The 25,750-nt window shown below is 38.1% G+C and overlaps 1 protein-coding gene across 1 annotated transcript in view; it reads right to left on the reverse strand.

The window, feature by feature from the left end:
- The window catches only part of T48 (FU domain-containing protein T48), a 40,061-nt gene that overhangs the window by 5,677 nt on the left and 8,634 nt on the right, over positions 1-25,750 (reverse strand). The gene's annotated exons all lie outside the window — the stretch shown is intronic.

A 25,750-nucleotide genomic window follows, 5' to 3' on the forward strand; every position in this document is an offset into this window, starting at 1 on the left:
CCGTCAGCTGCGTGGCAATTGAGTTGACTTGAGTCGAGTCGAGAAGAAAGTTCGCCCGGAAAGCAAAGCAATGCAAACTTTTACCAAAAAATATACAAAAACAAGCCAAAAGATTGTAGGGTGCAGGGCAGGGCGGGGCGGAGAAGTCGTGCGGGGGGTAGCTGTGTGGCATGCCCAGGCGGCGTTTATTAAAATAACGGTACTTAAGTGCGCCCTAAGCAAACTGCACTTCGGTACTCGCATGCAACGAGCGGCATGCAACTAAATAAGCGCCAAGAGCAACTCGAAGTTCAAATGGGCGGCAACCGAAATTGGCACAGGACAAACAGAACAGCGTCGAGCCGAGGGAAGCGATAAGGGAGCAGAACTTTAATAAGCATTTAAGCGACATATATGACAAGGGCCAACAAGAATTAACAGTTAAGTACACAGTGGCCAAGAAGAAAGCAGCTCAAGTGCTGGCTACATCATAAGTGAGTGCAGAGCAGCGAGAAGATAAGGAAGACGCTTTAAATTACACATGTTAAAGAAGTTAACAAAAGGTAAGAGAAAAAAGCGAATCGAATGCTCTGTGCATACTGAAAGAAGTTGAGCTTCATACAGTATAATAATAATGAATATATAATGAATTGAGTTCTGTCTAAAGCCAGTTTAAAATTAAATTATAATAATTAAAAATTAAAAATATTTCCAGTATTTATATTGAGAGGTGAAATTAAATTTTAAAGTTATGTTAATATCAAATATCTAAGATAAGAATTGATCTGAATTTTGTTACCAGGTTTTAACAAAGATATCGAAGAATAGGCATATTGAAGAAATTAAGTATTATAATTAATCGATACACTAAAATTAAGTCCAGAAATGTTTGCATGAAGCAACAACAATCACCCAGATTTACAGATTAAATTAATAGTTTCTCTCTTGTCAATATCAACCAAACACAAAATTGAGAAATTATTCAGCATTTCCTAAAAATCACTATCAAAATATATCTTCAATAATATAAACATATTTAACTTTCATCAGTTTATCATTTCTTAAAAAAAAAAGCGAATTCTTTAATTTTCTATTTCCTTTGCTGTCAAACAGTAGTTAAGATCATATCTGAATGCTGCCTTAAAGAGAGTAGCAAATTTTTTTTTTTTATATTAATAGCCACGACAAATATAATTTATATGATGAACATTAATCAATCTCTTGCATGGCTCGCGCAAACCATTCTCAAGATCATATCTAGGTTTTAGGTTCAGCTTTGGCCTGACCCCCGTTTTGGGGCCAGCGAGAACAAATTGTATCATGAGCAAATTGTTTGCCGTCTTTAAGACACACACCCATCGATGCCTTTGTCTGTTTGGCTTCAGTTCGTGACCTCCATAAATTGCAGAATCCAACTCATACAACCGGAGATAGAAGTAAGTTACGGAGAGGGGGAACGAGCGAGAGGGAAGCTGGCCGCCGAGGGTGGGGTGCGGGCAACATCCTAAGATTCTGTAGCCGAGCGCACAATTTTTAATTGCCAATAAGTTTGGCGAGTCAAGATCAACTGGGCAACACGTCAAGCGACAATTTATTATGAATTATTTTTGGTTAGTCAGCCGCATTATTTATAAGGTAAGTTCTTTTTACTTTTGTTGCCCTTTATGATAAATTGCTTAATTCTGCGATTGCCTCAGACGATGGAGCCAACGGCGGCCAAATTCATTTAAAATTTTGTCGATTTTCAAACATCCGTTCGATTTGCCATTATTGTCACGATTTTCTTGCCGGACCAGCAAGACACAACAACAACAACAACGACAACAACGACAACAACGACAAAAGCAACAAAAGCACCAACATCATCTCGTTCAATTTGCTCAGCACTTTGTGTTTATTTGCTTGCGATTCTTTTGGGTGCAGGAGAAAAAAAAGTAATTAAAATGCAGCTGACAAAATGAAGTTTTGCCTCTGTCGAGCTTGTCGCAGATGCAGCTGGACGCCATTTAAAAAGGTCTGCGAAAATGTTAATTCGTTTCATGTTTTTATTAGAAAATCGACAGGCAAGAGAGCTCTAATTATACAGATATACATATACGATTATAAATGTATATGTATGCATGTATATGTGCTTGTGGGGAACTATGGCCATAGGCAGAGGTATTGAGAGATAATTTTAATTAACAGCCTTAATTTGATTAACGTGAATTAGTAACTGTTTTGTTTAGTCGATTTGTTAACATTTATTATTGTTATTGATATAATTGGTATTATTATTATGATTGATAATAGTCTTTATTAATTTAATTTTTTTTTTTTCAATTTTTCATGAATACAGTATTATATTTTATTTGTTACATTTATTTTAGTATTATATTTATTTTATTTATTTATTTTTCATTATTTCGTGAATGCATAAGATAGTATTATATTTTATTTGTTACATTTATTTTAGCATTATATTTATTTTATTTATTTATTTTTTTTATTTTTTCATTAGTAGTGCATAAGATAGTATTATATTTTATTTGTTACATTTATATTAGTATTATATTTATTTGTTAACATTTATTATTGTTATTGATATAATTGGTATTATTATTATGATTTATAATAGTCTTTATTAATTCCTTTTTTTTTTCAATTTTTCATGAATACAGAGTATTATATTTTATTTGTTACATTTATTTTAGTATTATATTTATTTTATTTATTTTTTTTTTTTTCATTTTTTCATGAATGCATAAGCTAGTATTATTTTTTATTTGTCATATTTATTTTAATTTTATATTTATTTTATTTATTTTTTTTATCAATATTATTGCCACTGTTTGTATAATTAACATTATCAATGCTATGATCATCATTATCATTATCATTATTAAGGACATTATTATTATCATTCATATTAATATTAATCTTTACCTATGTGTAACCCTCACATTATTAGTATTATTCACTCATGTCAAACATGATCATAATTGTAATGTTCATTATCATTGGAATTCCCATTGTCATGATCATGATACTATCATTATCATTATCATGAGCATGTGTCTACACATTTCTGCATCCGCATCAGCAGATGTCATGATCATGCGCATGCACAATACTTGGATTTTCGCCTAAATTAACACCTCAAAACCGCTGAAATGGAGCGAGTCAAGCTGTGGTTGTTGCTGTGGCTGTGGCAGTTGCAGTTGCAGTTGCAATTGGATTTAGTGGTGACAGATATCAGAAACTCATTCAGAGAGCCAACTTGTTTGGCTGGTTGGCAACGAAATGCGCTGTTGCCAATTGCCAGCCCGTTAACTCTGGCCATAAAAATCAAATTTACAACTGCAGCTGTCAGCTGTGGCTTGTTGTTCGTTGTTTTGATGCCCTGTAATCGATGCAAATGGGCAATATTGGATTCATGCAGCTAGAGTGAGTGAACAGTGCAAGAGTATTTCGATTTCCCTTTGATAAGTTAGTTGAAATAGAAGAGTTTCAGCTCTTTTTCTTTTTTTTTTCTTAATATATATTAGACTTTCAACGCATTTTAGTTGGTGAAACTCTTTATAGGGTAGCTCACAGTCAGTCTACCTTACTTGACTGCCTTTTATATTTACTGCTGAGTGCGCATGCTTTGCCCGTTGCCCGTTGCAAGTTGCAAGTTGGCCTCTAATTGCCGGGCAGAGCGCGAATAACTTGACATTAATGCATGTTGAGTTTAATTGTTTCATGTACACGCAGTTCCCTGTGGTCGTTACACTGGGGGCCCACACACACAGCCGCCCCAGCCCAAGCCAGCCGGCTAGCCAGGGAGCAGGGAGCAGGGAGAGGGCGAACCCAAAGTAAATAAATTGAAAATTGCGCTGGGGAAATTGTTTAAACATTGTCACAATTGACAATTGCCAATTGACTTAGTAAACGCGTGACGTCGCCGTCTTTGTCGTCGCTGTCGTCGGCCCACTGGCATTTGCATAATTTGTAGATAGCCCGCGCACGTATGCATAATAATAATAATACTAATAATAATACAAGATATCGGACGCTATACAAATAGATAAGTCGATGCAAAGAAGGCAAAACGACGATATTGACAACGACTTTGGCATTGACTCGATTGCAATTACAGAATTATTCAATCAGCCGAAGCTGTCGATATCTAAACTATAATCAAAACATACATCAGAAATGACAGCACTCACAGAGCTCAAAATCTGCATGCAGTATGCACATGTAAATACTCTTTCAGAGTGGGCTCACTAAATTCATAAAAAATAATTCATAGAATGACAATTGGAATCAATTATTGAAGAATTGAAAACTAGAGTGGTTCCATAGGCTATAGATTATACGCTATTATTAGGACTAGAGTATACCATATTCGTTCACGGCATATATATTTGAAGCGCCCATAGTTATTCACTTGACTGGTGTTTACATCATTTATTTAATTATCGCCACATTCGAGAGCCGCGAAAATTGTTTAATTTTTACAGCCATGCACAGCAGGCCAAAGAATTGCAGCCAAGGCCTACGATTGTAATCTACTTAAACTGCTTACATCTAAGAGATTAATATTGCCCATTAAGTTAAGCTAATGCGATTTGGCGCAAATATTTGTATATAATATCAGACATTCTTGCAATTAATGAGAAATCGTTTCATTCCTTTGAAAGGCAAGCTTTAAATAATTCAAATGTATTCAATTGAATACATTTTTGTTGGTTTTTTGGCCAAGGTCTTGTGAGCTCTAACTAATACTAACTTATACTAGCAATGGTACTAAATGCTCTTCAGTAATATGTATATACAATTAACGCCTTTAATTACATTCTATTGCCAAAGATTTTTATTGTATTGCCATTGTTATTAACATTATTATCATTATCATTATTATCATTACCATTGTTATTGTTACTCCTCTCTCTAGCTAATTTATTGAGGCACCATATGTCACATCGTATTACTCGTATGCAGCTTGTTTTATAGCCAATTTGAAACATTTGACATTAATCAGTTGGTGGAATCTTTAAGCCTCGCTCGTATGCATATAATTTCGTAATAGCTTTGAGCTGCTGCTTAGCCCACTGCAGCCAACAAAAGCCGTCTAAGCCAATTAGGCAACTGCGACTTGACTTTATACTGATTACCATGACGAAATGTCGTACCATTTACAAAAACATGCCAGACCCCAAATAAAACGCAGCGGCAGCGAGTGGGTGCGCGGGCAGCGAGAAGAAAAGCCAAAAGTTCAAATGCCTTGGCGGTTACATCAAATGAAGTCATTGCAGCTAGGCGAGAGAGAGAGAGAGAGGGCGGGCATGGGGCAGGTAATGAAAACAAATACCTGGCAAAAAAAAAAAGCTATAAAAAGAAAAACAAATACAAATAAAATGCGACAAAATCTGCGCAGCATTTGCACACGCGCTCCAAGCCAGACCAGACTGGACCGGACCGGTCCGGCCGTCTGTCTGCCTGTCCGGCTAGCCCACTGGCTGCACTTGCGCAATGTGGCAGGCAGCGACGCATGCGCAAACACAGCCACTGCCCCCAGCTCCTGCCCCTGCCCCTGCCCCTGCCCCAGCCCCAGCCCCGCGCTCCAGCGGCTACCACAAACGGTTGCAATGCATTTTAGCCTGCAAATTGTTTAGCTAAATGCCGAACTGCACCGATTGCCGCAAAACGTGGCGATAATTTCATTTGGCTGGACGGGTTTCCGTTTTATCAATTAATTTGAATTTGAATTCGAATTTATTCAGAGGCGTTTAATGGCCTTCGTCATGGCTAATGCCAGCTGACACCCGGCGAAAGTCCAGGCCGATAATGAGTTTCCCACCCGACTTGCCCAATTAGCCAAATAGTTTCAGTCAACCAGAGCCATGCAAAAGGCCTTTTTTTATAATGGGCAAACTTTTTGGCTGAGCTCATTAATGTAGAAAATAGAAATGATACGAACAGAAAGTGAAATTTCATGCTAAAAAGTTGAAGTTTGTTTTGGTACTTAACTACATTATTTATAGGGATTTAAGATATATACACATACGTCTTGGTTTAGCTATAAATGGCTGTAGATGAAGTAACAATCGGAGAGGAGAGCTAGAATTTTGTATACCCTATAAAAGTCGAGTTCTTTCAAGATTTCTATGCCATGAGTCATTCCTTTATCTTTTTTCTTTATCATGCCAACTACAGGGTATCTCTTAGCCCAACTCCCTTCATAGCTGCCTTAACCAAGCATAAGCTTGGCGTCACTGTAATTGAAAGTAGCTGCCTTTGTGAGTGTATGTCAAGAGGCTAGACAAAAACGGTAGCTGCGACAAGCAAACAATAACAACAACAACAACAACCACCACAATAGCAACAACAACAACCATAACAATAACTACAACAAGCAGCAGCTGCCGTCAGCAGCTTCTTTTGAAAAGCGCGTCCAGCGAATGGAAACGGAACGGGCCGCAGATGAGCCAAGTCATTTGGATGGGTGCCAAGTGGAGACATGGGCCAAGACGTGGCCAAGACGTGGCCAAGACATGGCCCAGACGTGTTATCACGAGCTACCAATTGGCTTTTGGACTTTCTTTTTGGGGATCGACTCATTTAAAAATGCTTTACGTGCGCCGTTTTTTCTCTCCTTGGCTGACAGGCGCAAATAATTAAACATTTTTTTTTTTTTGGTTTTGTTTTTACTTTTATATTTTATTTTTCGTTTGGGCAAATGATAAGCGTGTGGGCCCGACAAACTGTAACAAATGCGTAGAAAGTTGCGTGTGCCACTTAAGTGTCGTGGAATGCAACACCAACATCTTATATGCATATGCATATATGAGAAGCTCTGGAAGGGGGGGAAGAGGGGGGGCAGGAGACGTGGGCTACTGGGGCAGGCTTGATAAAGTGTCAATGTAATGCGTCGAGCAACAGCTTCCACATGTCACACAAATCAAATCAAACAAAAAGCAAAGCGAAGCCAGTTGACAGCCAGTTGTGCTGCATGCAACAGCGAGTGGCAAGTACTTGACCGAATTCCATTGCGGCCCCCGCCAACTCCCTGTCCGCCTCGCTCTCTCACTCACTCTCTGCTCAAAACTGTCTGTGTGTGAGTGTGTGTGTGTGGAGTGTGAGTGTGTATGCATAATTATGCCCAGTTGGCAGCACTCGAACCAGCAACTGTCAAAGAGTTCTCCGGTTCCTCCAGCAGCTGCATCTGAGTTGACACCAAATGCAAAAGGCTGAAGTCGAGCTTAGCCGACTTCATAATACTTGACCAAGCTCTAAGAGCTGTAGAGCAGATGAACTTTAGAGAACTATTACAGTTATATCTATCTCTAGTAGAGCTCAACTGTGTTGCGCCTGCTTAACTGAAGATTGCTGCTAGGAAAACTGTGCAAAATATCGTTTTGAATCCTTGTATAATGGATGGTCTTCCTAGCAGCATAAGAACCCACCTGCCACAAGCAGTAAGATATATTGCCATTTTTATATATTATTTGCATACCATCTTGAGCTTATCTATATCATCTCTTGGATTCCAGCTCCAATATACTCTGCTCTCGCCATGAGCCAGCATAAATAGCTGAGACCACTTCATGCAACAAGACGCAACGGCTCGCCGAGATGTGCCAAGTTGCAATTTGCAAATCAAACAGTTGCAGTTGCAGTTGCAAAACAGAGAAAATGCCAAAAGGCAAAAACCAATGAACCAACCACAGACAAGAATGTGCGCAAATATTTAGAAATCTGTTAAAAAGAAACAAGAATGCAAGGAATGTTAGAAGCGCTAGCCAAAGTAGCTAAGCAAAACAAAAATACAAGTCAATTTCAAATATTCAAATATTTCTCAAGCTTGTCTTAGAGTTGTTATAGCATTAAATATGCTTCTACCAAAAAATACTTGAGCTAAACTCATTTAAAATAACATTAACATTCTTTAATAATTACAAAACATTTCTATTGCTTTAACTCGAGCCATTTAATTGTCTCTCCCGACTCTCTTGCCTCTGCATTGTGTGTGAACAGCTTGGGAATTGTAAGCAAAAATGTTAAGTATGCATGAAAATTGGTTTGGTAATTTACTTGCTTTTCACAACTGTCGGCGAATTTCAATTAATTAAAAGCAGCTAACTCTATAGACTTGTAACGCTCCAAGTTATGGCAAAACAAAAGCTCAGCTTAGGTAACACAGACATAGCTCGAGATTTATGTGTGTACCAACGTTTTTCAATGTACTCATATGTAAGACTTAATTTGGTGCCCGCATTGCTGCCAGCCCGAAAACAAATATTTTCACACATGTCAAACAGAAATATTCGTTGTCATGGCTAAAGGAAAATTGATAATAATCTGCCATACAGCGCAAACACACACAGAGTGTACGCTGCAGTTGAGCACGACGACGACGACGACGACGGCAACGTCACAATGTCGCCATAGACGGCGTCCATTGGAGGACAACTGGATGGGGAGTGCTGCAGGAAGCTGCCAACTGCGATCGTGCCACAAGAAATATGGCAGAAAATCGTGCAATAGAAAAGTGAAGCAGAAATCCCAAGCCAAAGCCCGGCCACATGCAACAAGCGCAGCTTCCTTGAAAGGTGTGTTTGAACAATTAATTTTGCTTTTTCGGCGCACTTAGAGCTACACTATGAGCAGAGAGATAGAGTATAAGACCAGTCTCTCATGCACAGCAGATGTTTTTTAAGCAGCTAAATTGATTTTGTTTGATTTTTTTTTTCAATGTCTGAAATGAAAATATGTTTATGCAATGAGAGAGATTTAATTGTTTTTGTTGGACATATGCATTAAACTGAGTATTTTATAGAGACATATAAGAGTTTATCGTCGAGTTATCTTTAATTCATTATACTTTTTATCAACATCTCGAATACTTTTATAGCTAGAGGCATAAACTATATAAGGTAGGTTCTCTTAGACTACAATAAAACTATAAATATTTTTGATATGCTACGTTCATTCATCCAAAACTTAATACTGAAGCTAATCCTAAGCTGAAGCTTGCTTAAACTTTTAACTATTTATCAAATTCAAAATGTTATTAAAGTCAAACTCAAATTGAAATTGGTTTATAAGCCAGACCCCATTTTCTTGCCGTGTAGATCGAGTACTATGGAGAGGCTTAGGTATGGATTTGTTGTACCAAAACGTCGAGCAGAATGCGGGCACTGAACCAGAAGACAAGCGCTCTGAGCCGAGAGGTTTTCCAAAGATGCAGCCAGTTTATTTATGGCTGCCAGCTCGATGAACATTATGTGTACGACAATGATAATGATAATGAGCATAATGATGCCGATGATGTTGATGATGATGATGATGATGATGATGACAAGGCAAGCCCGGCTCTGTGACCATTTAGAGCTGATTCTAAGCGCGCACTTTGGAAAGTTGCCTCGCGGATTTCCAAGGAACAGCAATTTGATGACGCCAATAAAATGTGTGTTTAAAGCCAATTGATTGTTGTCGACGCGTTTGCAGACATGAGCTTCTTCTAATGGCCAAAGCCAAGCAGCAGAAGAAGGCCAACATATCAGCGCGGCTATGGACCCCACCAGACGCAGGCATTCACACACACACACTCACTGAGCGACACACATGGAGCTGCCTTTGTGGAGCCCACAACTGACATCTAGTGGCACTTGAGCTAAAACTTGCAGCATGAAGTGCATTTGGGAATGCCTCGCACAGCATTAGATAGACTGGAGAAGATCTATGAAGATCTATGGGATGAGGCACTTGAGCAACAAAAACATTTCAAGTTGCATGCAACTCCACTTTAATATATCTACATACATGTACATATATATATATTGTGTTTTGTTTCGCTTTGTTTTGGCAGTTTGAGCTCAAGGTAATGTAAGTTTTTGTTGCTGTATTGATGCTAACAAGTGCTTTTCACACAACTTGAAAAATGAATCAGGCCTAAACCCTAACCAAATCGCAGCGCGACTTTCACAAAAAATTAATCAAGAAGACAAGCTGAAAAATTCCATTATAAAACTTTCTAGCCTAATGTAACTGAACTAATTAATGATGCGGTAAATGCGTAGCGAATTATCTAAGCGAAAGGTGTCAGCATGTGCCACATGTGCCACATGTTCCGCATGTGGCACACACATTTAGAGCTTGCCACATGCTGCAGTCAATTTGTTACCGTATTGCAGTAGGTCAACAGAGCTTAGCTTTTTATATTTGGGGCGTGGCTGCTCTGCAATGGCTGTAAGTCAGTGCCAGACTGGAAATTGAAACACCCACACAATGCACAGCACTCTACACTACACTACACTACACTGCACTGCACTGCACTACACACACTTGCCTGGCAAATGGCTTGAACATATGTAAATTAAACCCACTGCAATTGCACTTTGGACACCGATTTTAATTATCCCAAAAGCCAAACAAGCATTTCAACTGTATACAACAACATCGACAACAACAACAGCAACAACCAAATTGTTTATAAAGAACGAGTCCCATACAAATTTTGTGTGTACAAAATTGTGAGAGCAACAACAACAACAACAACCAGGCCTCCAAAAGTGAACGGGCGGCAGCTCAGAGACGTTAAGAGCTTCAATATAGAGTACGAATATGAGCACCAAACTGAGTGTGAGTGTGAGTGTGAGTATGAGTATGATTACAAATAAATGTTAATCATTCTTAGTTTGGTATACTGAAAGACGGTGGCATAAAACTGGTTGAATATGCAATGAAATAATTAATAAAATATGAATTAAATAGATATATAGATTACAATTTGGATCTGATCTATAAATTCCCTTAAAGATATCCCATACGACATCCGAGCTAAAAAGCTCAGTTGTCGATTCTAGATATGTTTACAGAAAAAATTTTAACAGAAACAACAAAGAAACTATTATTAGAATTCGATAACATTTTCGTTTCTGTCTTTAGCTTTAAAGAAAAAAACCTGTAAGTATATATAAATTAAAAGTTATTGCAATTATTGCAAACTTTTCACACTATATCATCTGCATAAAGAATACAATTTAAAAGACCCAGCTAACTCCAAAAGAACTACAGATCAGCTCTCAAAAAGCTTTCAGCAACCAGTAAGAATTAGGAACCAATTAGATTCACACAGCTGCAAGTAAATTCCAACACTCACTTTGGCACCACTGTGCGCCACGCATGTCGATTCTGATGCACCTGCCCGCACGCCCTGCACGCCCCCCAAGTCTTGCCTTGGCACAAAGCGCATGCGCAGCAACAGCAGCCGAGCGGAAATGGCCGCGAATTGTAGCAATAATTGCGATCGTTCGGTCCACTGACCAGACAGCGCATATCCACTCACCGCTGAAGCAGCGACCCAAAAAAGAACCAAGAGACCAACAAAAACGAATTCAATTTTCAGTTTGAAAATTGGCTGATTTTTCACCTTCATTAATTCTGCTGCGAGTTGCTTTCCGTGCTCAATGTTCCGGCAAACGAAAAAGTCGCTTAAATCAACAATGTTACCAGGGAGAGTGGGAGAGAGAGGGAGAGAGAGAAGGGCTGGAGGGGATTACATAGTTTTTGTTTGGGGGCGGCGACAATTGTTGCTGTCCAAATCATTTCAGCCGGGAGCGGGTGGGCGCCACGTCAAGTGTCCGTCAGTCACATTTTTGTGAAGAAAACGAATGTAAGAAATAAGACATAATAATACATTTTCATAAATGCAACATTTTAATTTTCATAACGAAAAGCGAGCGAAATTATGAAATTTCCGGTCGAGGCAATTCGTGGGCCGTTGTTGATAAGCTGACGGTTCAGGAAACCTGCGCTGAGCTATGTCAACACACAAACCAAGCACAAGGCAGCTAGCCAGCTCGCCGGCAGCCAACAGCTGGCAGAGGCATAAAGGCTAACAATGGACGGCCTTATGAATACCCTGTAAAAGCAGAGAGTTCCTGAAGTGATGGTGAATACAGAATATAAAGTAGAGGCTGTTGAAGATTTAGAAAACATTTAGTGGCAACTAAGTCACAGAAGTCTATAGAAAGAGGCTTATTAAATTCATAATTTGTTGATATTGTCATGGTAAATTGCAGTAGAAAATAGTTGAAGCTACTAATAGGTAACAGTTAAGCATAAACTTTCAATCAGACCACATTCACATTCATTTTGATGTGGGCTTTGCGAAATTAAAAATTTAATTTAATTTTTATACGTTTTCAGACGCAAAGCACACATTAAGCTATGACTAAGTTTCTCTCTGCAATGGCTTAGTCATTGTTTAATTCTAGTCATCTGTGACTATAGGCGAGAACTAAATTGAAATATTTATATTTAAGTATCTAGTTTTCAAGCTGGCCTTTCCTTATATATATATTTATAATTTTTCTCCAAATTTATCTACTTCATTCATGCTTTCATTTATTCAACTCCATTTCACTTTTGCTATAGTGAACCACATTTAAGCAAACAATTAACCTCTTCTTGTTGCAGGGCATCTTCCAGTCGAGGTCTTTCACCTGCAGCTGGGTTGTTTATTGTGCATTGCATTTGGTAATGCAATTCCGGCGAAAATTCAACCAGCAAATATTGCCAACTGCAAATGCGCATAAAAATGAGCAGCGACTTTTCTTACCCCTTTCGCTCGCTCGCTCACGCTCTCTCTCTCTCTCTCGCTCCCCCTTTTTATGGGCACTTGGCTTTAAGCACCGCATTGACATGTCTGACACATGTTTTGGTCGCGGTTTTTTGGCTTTGGCCAACTTCATTTGAATATGCTTTTGGCACTTGGCTCGCAAATAAAATCTATATATGTATATATACATATATTCAGCAGCGTTCATGCTTCGATGTTTATATAGCGGTGCATCAAATATCGTTTGGTTTTACCTGGAAAGAGCAGAGAGCAGAGAGTAAAGAAAACATTAGTTAAATGTCTAAAACTATAAAAGTAAAATCGCAAAATGCCGCCAATTGAAACCTTTTGGCCCCCGAACGAGCCGCTGCCAATTGGATGACACCCACGACAAATAATCTTCAGTTAATTAATTGAGTTCAACAAGTTGAGAAAATAATCAAAATCAATTGAAAAAAAAAAAAAACGTTTTCCTTTGCTTTCGTTGTTGTTGTTATTGTTATAATTTTTATATTTTTGGGGTCAAGCGGCCAATGTTGCATTGGCTTTGCTGACGATGTCAAAAAATCATTTGCAAATATTGCGAAAAGCTTATAATTGTTGTTTACTTTATTGCTATTGTTGTTGTTGTTGTTGTTGTTATTGGCAATTGAGCAATTTAGCGCTATTCATTCATAAATAAAAAAAAATCAACAAAATGTTGTTGTTTCATTTTGGGCAGCTCACGCGGCGCCCGAAATATTTGTAAACGTGCTCAAAATGCTCAATCAAAAACGCATTACATGAATATCAATTTTTCATTTAAGAAATATATATAAGAGATAAATAAATAAAAGAAATAAACACTATTAGGTTTAGACAACAAATATCTTGCGCAATGCTGCCCATTGGCACTCGGTTAAATTGTCAATCGAGCCAGCGGGATTGCGTAACATATTAATATTTTAATTACCTTCCACATTTGTGTGAACTTGAACCGGAGTTCAATTCTCGCGTCATCGCCCGAAACTCTTGATAGCGAGCCGCCCCGAACATAAATTGTGTAAACGCAGCTCATAAATAAGTCACTAAATGAAATATTCGGCACATTTTATACACCGACAAAGACAGCTCACAAAAAGTTCTGTTGGCAACAGCTCGAGCACCTACTAAAAGCAGTTGCGAATTACAAAGAAAAACAGCTTAATTCAGCTTATGGCCATTTGATAGATCACACTCTATTTGGCAAAACACCGGCTGATGGAAAAGACTATTTTGATTTTCTATAGTAGTATATTTAAGCTGTCTTTTGTGCGTGAGTCATCGATAATTGTTACGGCCCGTGATTCAACAGCTCTTCAGTGTTATGCAAATGTCAAAGTTACTTTTCACTTCATTGGAATACCAACAAATGAATTATAATAATAACCACGGCGTTTGCTTAATGTGCCACTTGTTGTAGACCCAGAATGCCTCGCGCATATTAAGAACCCTGAAGGTTTCAAGAGGTTACAGATAAATTCAAGAGCTATTCGTACACCAGAAAGAAGGGAAAAATACTTTTACAAGTTCGTTGGCTTCGGCACATTCGAGTGATTTTTATGTGTTTCTCTAGGGTACATTGTGAGACGTTTATAGTGCAGGTAATTGTATAGTATAGCAGTTAGTCATACCAGCATCAATTGTACTCTGGGAAGGTGCTTTCAGCTGCAAACACCTCCCCACTTGCAAAACCAGTTCCAAAACTCATTAAAACGTTTGCATACAAATGGATTCTATGTGTGTAAAGCACAAAAAAAAACCTTCCACTTTGCATTCAACTATATCAAACAATAAAGTAGCTGATTGCCAATAGCAGCAAACAACAATAAAAACAATAGTTAAGCAATGAGCAAGTCGCTGATGATATCATGGCAAATTATTACATTTGGAGTAAGATTTCTCCAAAGCTTGCAATCGTTTTCGTAATACTGAAAATTCTTAACAGTCAGCGGAGCCAAACAAATTAATTTATGGACTATATAGCATGTATAGCAAAAAGAATAAATGAATATATACATATATATATATATATATATATAGGAGTATATGTATATATGTATGTATATTACACAAGTGGCCAAAAAAATTTATGAGAGGAAATGTGAGCAGCAAATTCCGACGTTCAATGTCAAAGCGGCGCGAGTTTGTTTACAGAATTGAATTTTTATAGCGATTCGGTGATTGCGCTGCTCGATTCTTAGCTCCTTACACCGAGAGAAACAGAAAATTTAGTGAATTAATTAAGGTAGAACTGCAATGGAATTTAATGGAATTTTTAATTAGCTTTCGCGTCAAGCAAAAAATAAAATACTTAGATATTTTTAAACAAAGAGTTCAGTATTATATTTATAGTAAATATTAGGGGCTTTTAAAATAAATATTTATTAATTTTAAGCCTTTTTTCGGCACAAACAAAAGCTACAAAATTCATGGTTTTATCAAATTTAGATAAATAAAATATAAATGTTCTTTGATAACATGTAATAAATCTATATTTTTTTCTACATTTATTTTATACGATCCTAAGACTTTAGAGTTTGGTTAATCTTTAGGCAAGTTCTTGTTTTTCAGTTTGCATTTCGGCATGGTTCGAGCAGCAATTTCCTTTGTAGCTTCATTTTCGTTCAGTGTATTTATTGAGCAAGTTGTTGCTGAGGGGCGTGTAAATTGCGGCCAAGCGGCGCGATTTTGTGGCCTTTAATTAAGTAAGAGGCACGCGCATTTAACGGTTAAATCTTAAGCAAACATAAATTGTGGGGTATTTATAAGATACAAGTCAAGATCGCGCGATTAGCTAGCAGCAGCAACAGCAGCAGCAGCAGGCGCAATTACCGCCAGCAATATACACAGCAGCAACAGTTGCAGCCGTCAACAGCGATCTGTTGGCTAAATTGAAATGTTGCCACAACAAGTTGTTGGCCAAGTAAATCAGCTTATGGGCAACCCGGCAGACTGGCCAAAAGAGAGCGACACTGATGCTACTTTGAGTTATTTATGTTGGCCAGTTCCATTAGGCCAGCCAGCTGTTGGCACTCATTAAATACAAATATGATAATGCGTCGATCACATTTATCACAAAAAAAAGCGAGAAAGAGAGAGAGAAACAAAACAAAAAAACATATTAATAAAAAAAACCAAAACAATCTAATAAAATTAACAAACAACGCAAGCCGTCTGAGAAATTGATTATGCAAATTTTTTTTAACCTTTTGCATCAGATTACGGGATAAACTGCTTTGAAATTTCAGAGAGCAAAACATATACATATACGTATACGTATCTCCTCTATCTGCGTATTTTAGCTTCAATTTTTTATTCTCACATTTTCGCTTTACTACTAGCTTTTATAAGCAATAAATTTTCGTGAGACATGAGCCGATTACTGAACTTAATTGTAGTATCTAAATATATATGTATTCAGTAGCTTAACTAACAATCGCTTTTGATAGCAATCTGAAAGTCGCATAGAGTTTATAATCTGTGCTGGGATTTTAGAGCTTTAGGCCATCTAATCTTATGTGTTGTATGCGGTGAACAGACGAGAGTAATACATACGACTTTCAATAGCTAGATTTCAGCAGTATATTATCGATAACATTCGGCTGTGTGTATATTTAATAATATATGCCTTTTGAGGCATAAGGATTGTACTTATGAGATGGCATAATTATTATGTATAATATATTCGGTTGTGGAATGACTTTATATTTAAAATATATATGAAATCTATGGTCTAAATATAATCAAATAATTTTCATAAATAGAAACAATATTAATTTTAATTAAATAATAATAACTGTTAATTGTATGATTATTATTTAAGCATTAACATTAATTCAATTTATAGTAATGCATTAATATGAACACAAATATTTATTTTTTCATTCTCATTAAATGAAGCTTGACAAATCAGCTCATAATATTCTTGCCATTTAAAAATAAATAAATAAAATTATTGATTTGACTGCAGCTAAAAACTTTTGCAACTGCAAGCAATTTTCTAGCAGCTGTTTTTCGCCAAACTTTTAAAGTTTTGCAATTGGTTTACTTTTTGTTTTGATTTGTTCTGTTCTTTGGTTTTTTGTGCAACATTCCAATATCTGTTAGTCATGGCACGTAAGACACACACACATGTGTGTGCATATTTATTTAGCGCACTGTTAATGCTGCTGCCAAAATGCTTTTGCATGCACCAGTTTCAACCTGAGCTGCTCTCGCTCATGCCACCACCCTCCCCCACCCGCTACAACTCCCACTGTTGTACTAACTGCATCTGTATGTGCTGCTTCGTGGCTTTTCAGCTATTTAACGTGCGAGTTCTGCTAACAGCAACTACAACAACAACAACAAAAACAAATGCAAAGCAAGCAAATGATCTGCTTTAAAACTTTTATGCACATTTTATGGTTTTTGTGTTATAGTTTTGTTTGTTTATTCTAGGTAGAGACACGCCGCTGTTATTTTATAAGACTTTCGTATTTCGAATTGCATTTGGTATTTATTCTCTATCCAGCATATGATCTTTGATTGTATATTTCCCACACATCGATTATAAACGTTTCGCAATCAATTGAATTAAGTTGTTGATTGAGGCGTTGAAAATGCATTTTCATTGCTTGTTCGCTTCAAGTGGTTTTTCCCGTTGCACCATCTCGCTGAAGTGCGCGGGGCAGCAGAGCCCGTCTCAATCAAAGTGATGCCACGCAGCGGAAATGTTCAAGTCAACAGTAGAAGCGTTTGTCACAACAAATGCTCATTGTGGGGCAACAGCACGTAGCTCCAGAGAGAAACAGCCCAGACACTTCCGCAATAACCAAGCACCCGAGTAACAAGTCGAAAAAAGATTTTCGCATGAATTGAGCTCAACAAAAATCTGGCCAGAAAGCTGGCCTATGCCCTTGTCCAAGCTGCTGGCTTTTTTCTTCTTTTATCAGCAACTAAGCATCTCTTGTAAGCTTATACCTTAGGGTTTTTCAGACGAACCCGAAGAGGAGATCATTTCTTCATACGAACTTGACAAAAACGTGTTTAACAATCAGTTTACGATTAATTTATATTCCATTTCAGCTTAATTCATTCAGTTCATCATAAATTTTCGTTTCACCCGCCTTAATCCTTTCCACACATTAAATTTGCAGCTTCCAACACCTCGTAAACAGCTTACAGGATAACTGATAGTCGCGCAATTCGACATATTTATGTACGAATTTTTTTTTTTTCGTATCCAGACTTTTGCCGATAAAGTCGCATTTGCTTAAGTTAGAAATAAATTCTTGTTGGCCACAAAAAATGTGTAAAAAAAAACGTCTTCAGCAGTGAGAACCAGTTTCAAAAACTTGTTTTGGCCAAAAAACAGAGGCCAGAAGAGAAAAAAAGTCAAGTTGGGGCTATTAAAGCGCCGCCAACTTGCAGCTGTCTGCCAGCCATATGAAGCCATAAAGAAATTGGCCAAAAAAAATGTAAAACACCAAGAAAAAGAGATACGAAAAAAATATGGGATACCAGCAAAAAAAAATGTATATAAACATTTACGGCGCACATTTCTTTAATGAATTTTTATGCAGCACACAAATCAACTGCGCTTTCCAAATTAGTTGCGAGTTCATGTTAAATTAATTTCGTAAGGAAAAAAAAAACTAAATTGCAGCAGTTGCTGCCACAACTTGTGGCACAGGGCATGCTGAGAGAACAGCATTAACAGCAGCAGCAGTTGCAAACAACGTGATGCTGACTCTTGAACTGCCTGCAAGTACCGCAAGCTGCAGATCAGCCCAGCCAGATAAAGCCAAGGAGCAACAGCAACAGCAGCAGTGGCAGCAACAGCAGCAGCGGCAGCGGCAGCAACAGTTTCCGCCAACTCCTTCAGAACAATGCAGCTCGCCTGTTGCAGCAGGCAAAAGATCAATGACATCATGATGAGGCTTTGGGTGGATGCTGCCCTCTCTCAGCACGCCCCTGCCGGCAACATTATTGCCATACACTGTCTGCCAAGGGATTAGGGGCATATTGGTATATAGGAAACTTAGCTTAGAATATCTATAAGGCAGGGAATTTCTGACATTTCATTATGCCCTATATTAGGCAACATTAGAGCTAGAGCAAGAGCTGCAGAGGTTTCAAGTTGATGGATAACTGATGAAATAGTTACGATATATATATGAACTTTATATATTATCTCCATGTGTATTTACTTAATGCACAGTTCGACAGTCTCTATACAGTTTGAGAGATATCAGCCGATCCTAGAGGTAAAGCTTCTTATTGTCTTCTCTCACAGTTTTAAGCTCATTTCAAAGTTTTAGAGCTACAATTTGAAACTTGTAGAGCCTTCATCAAGAAGTTTTAAAGCCACTGCGCAGTTTTGGAGTTACTAGATTAAACCTCAATAAATTCTCTTTAACAACTGCCTCAGGCCATTTCAGCACTGTGCAAGCGCACTTTGCAGTCGTTGAGACTCGTTTGCAGCAATGTTCTTAGTAGTTGGATGCTGTCATTGCGCTGCACGATAGAAAACTCCGTCCAACCTCTGGGTTTAGGTCTTGGACATGGGTCTGCCGCTTCGTTTGGCCTCTGTGTGTGCATGAGTGTGTATTGATGTTGTCGTGAGTGCCAGCCATAGCCAGTGCCTGGGCTGGCAAACTAACTGACAAACTGACTAACAGAATGACTGACTGACAGACTGACGAACTGTGCGCTTCTAACGTAGAACAAACTGCAGTGTTTGTTGTCTAACTTGTTGTCCATCTGTCTGTCCGTCTGTCTCTCTGTCCATTTGTCCATTTGCCAGTTTTGTCTGCAAAGTCGTGACACTGAACAAATGTCAGCACTTGCGGGCGTGCGGCATTTGGCAGCAGCGGCTTTGACTTTGAGTACGAGGCCAAGTCGAGGCGGTCTGGCTGACTGGCTGGCTGGCTGGCGGGCAACAGCCAATCAATTAACTTGGCCAACATTAACTTGGCAACAACTGGCACCCAACACACAGCCGCGAAATTTGATATGGCTGTGAGTGCGGCTAATGTGATTTATGCCCACCATTGGCCGGGCATCCTCAAAGGCAGCCGACAGACGCCCTCGGCTCAGCAGCCAAACAAAACTCTTCCCCAATTGTGCTGTGTCAACTAACGGTTAACTACCTTATTTTTAGCTACCTTAAAGAATGTCGTGGTAAAAATATCCCACGCAAATCAAACGAGCAAATCTGAATGTGGACCATGGCGCAGCCTCTCACACAAATCAAATCCAAATTGAAATTCAATTAGAGTCAGTTTTTATTTATTTTTGCTTTTGATAAACATGTTTTTTTGTTGTTTTTTTTTTTTTTCGTTTTTATTGCTCAACCTTCTGGTTTATAGGCCTAGGCATCTGTGCTCGTCCGTTCACCGAGTGAGACATTTGCATTAAAGCTGACCCCACGACTTGACAGCCACTAAGTGAATAGTTAAGAGTCTGCGGCACGCCCACAACACCCATGCCCATGCCCATACCAATCTCTGCACATGGTCAACGTCAACCAGTTGGATCGCTGATGGGCAAGTGTTGCGACGCTATATTTAGAGCACAGGCTACAGATACACGAATATACATATGTATATGTAAATATATTTGTACATATTTGTATGTATGTATGTCTGCATTCATTTGAAGATACATATCGTAGTACTTTGGCCATGGCAAATGAATGTCAACGCTCCGGAATCAAAGAAACTATACAAAAAACAGAAGTAAATAAAAAGTGTCGCTGGGGAAACATCATTCGTGGTTTTTTATTATTTTGATTTTTATTGCCTTTGGTTTTGGTAGTTTATTTATTTATTTGTATTTTTTGAGCGGCACACGAACGATCAATCAGCGTGCACACATGATCATTATGGCCGATGCGGTTAGCCGAGTCTTTAGGCCACTTTCCCAAAGAGTTCGAGCGCGAAATAAGTTTTCGCTGTGCCTTTGTGTGGGCCGCATTGTGCGGGAAGCGAGCTTGGGCCGCAGGAATGTCGGCGAATTCGTAATTGCGGCTAAGTGCAGAGCATTGGGAAACCTACAAGAGCCATTTGCGGATGCGGGCTCATTAAAAATAGCACAGCATTACAAAAGACGTCAAGTCTTTGAACCCGCTAAAACTATTCAAAGACAACTACAACGTAGCGAGATATGGGCGATTCTCAATGGGAAGAAAAGAATTCTACAGAGCTCGAATACCAAATTTGGTCTCAGTGGATTATTAAAAATTAAAAGGAACAAAAGCTTCGCTCTGATCTATTCCTGTATTATATATTGAATCGCTCGACTTTAATAAAACCTTTTTGCCATACCTAGACACAATTGCAATATACCTCTTCTTCTCAAGTTTATTTTTAATGCCACACAGTTCATAAAAAAGAGTGCGCATCAAGTCTTTGACCTCACGAAAAATTCTTGGGGAAAATTGTTGTTCGATTGAGCCTAAATATAGATCAACCGCTATTAAGCTGCCATATGCCAAGTGAGAGATTTATGCCGTTGTTGGCTGTTGCTCTTGCTCATGGAACTTGTTCAATCGCACTTTAGCCTGCGACAAAACTCAAGAACAAATGAACAAATGAACGGTAAATGGCAAGATCTCTCTCTCTCTCTCTCTCTCTTTTTCTTAGCCTTTACGGATCTGTGATCAGTTATTGCTGGCACACATTAAATGCTACACGATTTTCATTGGAGAACTCGAGCATACAACTTCATAGGGGAGGGCCGTCTGATCGGCCGTGTCGAACTTTGACGATCGCCGTTGTCGACAAGCGACGCGCGCGCACGACAAGCTACGCCAAGACACTTACGTATCTATAAGATATGCGGTCCAACAAGCGCACAGATACACGTGTATCTGTAGCGACAAGTACAAAGGCAGAGCGAGGGTAACTCAAGAGTCAAGTGAGAAATTGGATTGATAATAGGAAATTTATTTGACTTGCTTTCATATATAAAATAGAAACCATATTGGGAATTATGATTATTTTATTAATTAGTATATATGAATAGAGTTATACTTCTTTATAATCTTCTGTAGCATTAGAGGCTGCTCTTCAAATGTATCACATTTGGGAAAGTCTGTAATGTTAATGCTATTATATATCTTACAGAGAGAGTTACAATCTATAGAATCAGTCGAAATTGCTTGCCACCATATCAGAAAACTTTAGTGAGAACAATCTAAGCAATCAATCTATAAATAAATTATAATTACATATATTTCTTTTGATTCCCATTCGTGTGGTCTAATTTTTCTCTAATGTACTCCAAATACTTCTCTAACTAACCTCGCTGCTTTCGATTTGCTTTCTTTTTATGTTTTCATGTTCTAGACGGCATTATTCCTGCACGCCTATAATAATTTATTTCTCTGCGTGTGTATGGGTGTGTGTGTGTGTGTGTTGCTGTGGCTAATTAGCTTGTAAGCTGAATGTGAACACATTTTGTCGAAAATGAAATGTTCATTTTAACACTTTTGTTCTTCTCTCTTTGGGAGGGGCTGCCGATGGAGGCGGCAGTGGGGGCAGCTCTAGAGATCAGCGGATCGACACGCTTATAAGTATATGCGCCTTAATTGTGTGTGTCTTGGGTGAAAGTTGTTCGATTTCTAGACACTTATTTGCTTCTCGTTCTCTCTCTCTCTCTCTCTCTCTCTCTCTCTCTTTCAGAATATGCGCAATAGAATCTTGAGTGGAAGCGAATGGTCGTTTGGCCTGGCAAAGTGTGTGTTAATTATGGATGCGACTGTCTGGCTGTCTGTTTGCCTGACTGGCTGACTGACTGGCAGTTGGCATCTCCAGTTTCGGGTATTTTTGGCCAGGCGTATGTAATTTGTGTCCACTTGTCTTAGCTGCATCATTAGCTAATTGATCGTCGTATCGAAAGGGATCGAAAATCTTAAGGCCACGCGAAGACTGTAAGGCAATAGCTTGCGCATAAATTAAACAATATTTCATAAATAACATTTGATTATGGCCTGTCCAAAGACAAGTGGGCAAAAAGCAACAACAACAACAACAACAACAAAACAAATGGTCATTTTGAAAACTCATCGAACGGTTCATTCACCTGTGCCATGCTTTAAGCATATGCAAAGGCAGCCGGTGCGAGGGCCTTTCCGTTATCATGTTTCTAACGGTACCCGGCCTGCTTGTTGTGTGGAAAAATGTGGCATAAATTAGAGTCACAGCCATAAACACAATAAGGCAAAACACCCCCTACCCGAAACCAAAACTCTGTTCTATCTATCCCAATTTTCAAAATCAATTTGATATCATCCGCCACCTCGAAACCCGATAATAGCCAATTCGATTTATGTTGATAAGCTAAAGCTTATAACAAGAGAACAAGATTTCCTCAGCGCTCGAGTGCCATGAAAATGCAGGCTAATAGGTTTACAAGATGTCGTAAAATGATGAAAATGTGTGGAGGATGGTATTAAGAGAACTATGCAACCTAATAGATATCCTATAATAAGACAAATATCAGATATAGAATAAGTTTTCGATTAAATAGAAAGAGGTATTTATACTTGATGTAAATACAAATTTATGAAAAAATATCTTTGACTATTAAATAATAATAAATATTAAAAAAAAATTGTTTGAAGAGAAAAAAAAAAAAACAACAACAAAATAATGCAGCAAAATTATGTGAAATATTTATATTCCGGTTAGAGATATAAAAGATTTCTTTAATACATATACATATCTGTATACATATGTCTGTATTAAATATGTATATCTCAGCTGGATCTTATATAATCCTATCAGTGCCAATTGCTTTCCTGTTAACTTGTTAACAACTTAATGAAGACTCACATCTATTCAAAATGCCTTTCTTTTAATGGTACATTTTCATTTGTGGAAAACTGAAAAGCATTGACAATGCGATAAATCTTACCAGCTTTCAATTGCACGAACATTTTTACAACAATTTGCTGGTAATAAAAACAACAATTTTATAGCTGCACTTGATGACTTGATGACTTGACAATTTGATGACTGACACACACGCATACTCACACAAACACACATGCATACTCCTCCCTCGACTAACTAATTTTTAATGTCTTTGACAACTTTGGGCGCTCCATTAACCACAGCGACCCGCATGTAAATTTTAATCCCGCCAATAACAACAACAAAATGTCGAAAGGCGCCAACATCAACGAAAATTAAGAAGAGATGAAATCGTATTAAAATATTGAGAAATTTTATATTTTTCTTAAGCGTCTGATCAATTTAATTGAAAGAAAAGTTTTTTCGGTAAAAGCCTGGCCAAAGTTTTATAGCCAAATATTTGGGGAATTTGAAATGTTGCGCTATAAAAGAAAAAACATAACTAAAGCCAATCAAAATATTGCGACAAGCGCTTTTTGGAATGCGTGAAAAGAGGCAACGCTTTTGCCTTGTAAGCAGCTTAGTTGAAATGTTTATCTAAATATATGTATACACATTTATATTTATATATATTTACATGTGGTATAAATAAATAAAACGATTGACAAAGTATCTGTCGTAATTCCGGTAGCCAAAGAGCTGGCCAAAGAGGGACAGACAGAGAGAGAGACTACGGCAAGGAGAGGAAACTGCTTTGATACCTAATGATGATAAATAGCAGATGCACTATGTGGCAGCAATGCAGATGCAGACTAACTAGATACCCTGTAAACGAGAAGGGATATAAAATGTGATAATAAGAGACATATTCGCTATGATAGAGAAACTCACAGAAAACATATTTCTTCATCATCTCATTTTGATTAACATTGACATTAACTCTTCAGCATAAGTTGCAACTGTTTCAAGACACGACTGAAGCAGCCGAGAGGGTATACGTGAGTGCAAATATGAAGTAACCAAGTTGCACGCAGAAAGTTCACATTATAAATATTTATAAGGCATTCATTGTAGATCAGCTAAAGCTTTCCCATTTTTCTTTCACATCAACTTACAGGGTATATCGTATATTTATATAAATATTGTGTTGATGATGAGCAAACAGCAGAGACGCCTGGAAACACCTCCTGGGAGGCGGACTAAGCCACACCGAGCGAAACAGACAATTTTCATTAAATTGCCATAAATTAACAGCCAAAGCATTAGACGAGGTGAGATGGCAACAGCAACAGCAGCAGCAACAACAACAACAACAACGATATTAATAATAATAACAACAACAACGATAACATGGCAACGCAATGGAAATGCAAATTTGTTGCTGTAAACCAGCTGCTAGCGAGATTTGCGTAATTTGTAATGCTGCTTAGCTCCGCTTGCAGCTGACGCATTGACTGAATGACTAACTGACGGAGTGACTGAATGAATGGCTGATTGATTGATCGATCGATTGCCAGCCACAAGCCCAAGTAACATTTAATTATATGCACTTGCATCTCTCTTTTGCATCTCGCTCTCCTCTCTCCCACTCTCTCCCTCCCTCCCTCTCGCTGCCTGTCTGTCTGCGCCATAATTGACTGTTTATTGGCTATGTCGTCGTCGGCTTTAGCTTTTTGATCATTTATCGGGGTCCGCACTCAGGTTAATATATTTCCCATTTAGTCATATGCCATAGGCAGGGCTATTGGGGTGAAACTGCAGCAGCAGCAGCAGCAGCAGCAGCACTGGCAGCTGCAGTTGAAGGTGTAGATCGTACCGTTTGATCGCGCCCCAAAGGTGTTGCCGTGACAAATTGTGCAGTGCGGAAGCAATTTTCAAATCAACTTTAAAGAAAACGAAATAAATAAGCATTTTAACTACCTCAACAAAAATATATATATTTTCGTTTCTTCTTTATATATTTCGATTTTTATTTTGTGTCGGATAATTGCGGCTTTGACTTTGATTTCCGCATGGGCGCCAACTGATGGCGCCCAAAGTGCTGACATGCAAATTTCAGGGAGTGCCTCGAATGGCGAAAAAGAAGAAGAAGAAGAAGGGAGGGCACGAAATAGAGATTATAACTTGAGCGAAATTCATTTGCAGTCGAACCAACACTTGAAGAGAATGGAGTATAAATTAATTGCAATGACGTTGATTTTATTTTTTTTTTTATTTTTATTATTATTTTTAATAAATAGTAAATAGAAATTTTCTCATGTTAATTTATATATATACTTTTTTTTATTTTTTATTTTTATTTATTTTTTTATATGTG

The sequence above is a fragment of the Drosophila navojoa genome, chromosome 2, assembly GCF_054131105.1.
Source record: "Drosophila navojoa isolate 15081-1374.11 chromosome 2, UAZ_NAV_1.0, whole genome shotgun sequence".
Taxonomy (NCBI): domain Eukaryota; kingdom Metazoa; phylum Arthropoda; class Insecta; order Diptera; family Drosophilidae; genus Drosophila; species Drosophila navojoa.